This window comes from Carya illinoinensis, chromosome 9 (genome assembly GCF_018687715.1).
Source record: "Carya illinoinensis cultivar Pawnee chromosome 9, C.illinoinensisPawnee_v1, whole genome shotgun sequence".
NCBI classification, from domain to species: domain Eukaryota; kingdom Viridiplantae; phylum Streptophyta; class Magnoliopsida; order Fagales; family Juglandaceae; genus Carya; species Carya illinoinensis.
The window spans coordinates 30,391,221-30,392,913 of NC_056760.1; the positions used below are offsets into that span (position 1 = coordinate 30,391,221).

Below are 1,693 nucleotides of genomic sequence, written 5' to 3' on the forward strand. Positions count from 1 at the left end.
CCTCCAACTAAAATTGGGATGATTTCTCCATCCAGGATTATATATTTCCGAATATGGGGAAGAAAATGGTCTCCGATAAGAATTCATGACATTTGCTTGTTCGTGCAACACCTCTTTAAAAGCAGGGATTGTTGGACAATCCTGAGTTAGGTGTCCACTAATCTCACAAATGCCATAATTTTCTTCTTCCTTTTTAATGGCCTTAGCTGAGTTTACCTTCCTAAGTTCCATGGCTTCGACTTTTCTTGTCAGACTTGCTATCCTAGCATTCACATCATCATTTCCTTTAAGAACATAAATACCTTCTTGAGACATGGCACTAAGCTTGGGCTTATTTGATCGATCAGAACGATCTGTGTTATCCCAAGATTGGGCATTTTCAGCTAACTGGTCAAAATAGTCCCAAGCGTCATCAGGATCTTTATTTAGAAAATCACCATTACACATCATTTCAACAAACTGACGCATTTGAGATGTTAAACCTTCATAGAAGAAACTGATGGTGCGCCAAGTTTCATAGCCATGATGTGGGCAAGTTAGCAACAATTCCTTAAAATGTTCCCAACACTGAAAAAATGTTTCATTTTCCTTTTGAGAAAAATTCATAATATTTCTGCGAAGAGTGTTGGTCCTATGAGTAGGAAAAAACTTTTTTAGAAATTCCCTTTGCATTTCTTGCCATGTGCCAATAGATCTTGGTCTCAAGGAGTTTAACCAATTCTTAGCTTTTTCTTTCAAAGAGAATGGAAACAACTTTAATCTAACAACATCATCATTGATAGTTTGAGTTTGTAAAGTTGCACAAACCTCTTCAAATTCTTTTAGATGCAAATAAGGACTTTCTGAATCCAAGCCATGAAACTTGGGAAGTAATTGGATTACTCCCGGTTTTAAATCAAAATTTCCCATATTCGTAGGAAAAATCATACAAGATGGAGTACTTGTCCTTGTAGGCTGCAAATATTCACGCAAAGTTCTCATTTGCGGATTATTTTGTGCCTCTTCATCGTCATGAACACTACGATTGTCAGCCATGGTATGAGAATTTTCAGAATCACCTGACAAAGTATTAACCAATTCTTTTAAAATGATTTCCTCTCTTCTCAATCTACCCGTTTGATCACGTTGCCACGAGATCATTCATTATAGAGGATTGATCATAGAAAATAAAATGCAAAACAAGCAATAAAGTAAAAGAATTTTTTTTTTTTTTTGAAACGAGATTACCAAATGGTATGAAGATGGAAGCAATGTTACATGCTCTTTTTTTTTTTTATTTTTTTTCGTGGAAAATTATACCTGCAAAAAGAATATAAAAAAAAAATTAGCAAAAGATTTCTAAGATAAAAAAGAAAAATTATCACACGTTGCAAATCCCGGCAACGGCGCCAAAAACTTGTTGCGACTAAAACTCTGACTCAAATTAATGAATCAAAAATCTCGTGCAGTTTTACCTGCAAGTATACAGGTGTTGTAGTATCTTACAGGATCGAATCCACAGGGATTGACTTTTGTAATAAATAAAATAAATTCAGACAATGAAACAAAATTACGAAAAGAAACGTGCAATCAAATGAAGATTGATAAAATGAATTAAACTAGAATGATAAAATGAATGGAAGAAGACTAAGGTTTCGAGGATCCGTCTAATAATTTATGATATTGTTTCCAATCGATTTACTTCAATTAAACT

General features: G+C 34.0%; 1 non-coding gene across 1 annotated transcript; it reads left to right on the top strand.

The window, feature by feature from the left end:
• The first annotated feature begins 517 nt into the window (after positions 1-517).
• LOC122277887 lies at positions 518-621 on the top strand. Its single transcript, XR_006229196.1, has one exon. It is a non-coding gene; the product is annotated as a small nucleolar RNA R71 (small nucleolar RNA).
• The last annotated feature ends 1,072 nt before the right edge of the window (positions 622-1,693 follow it).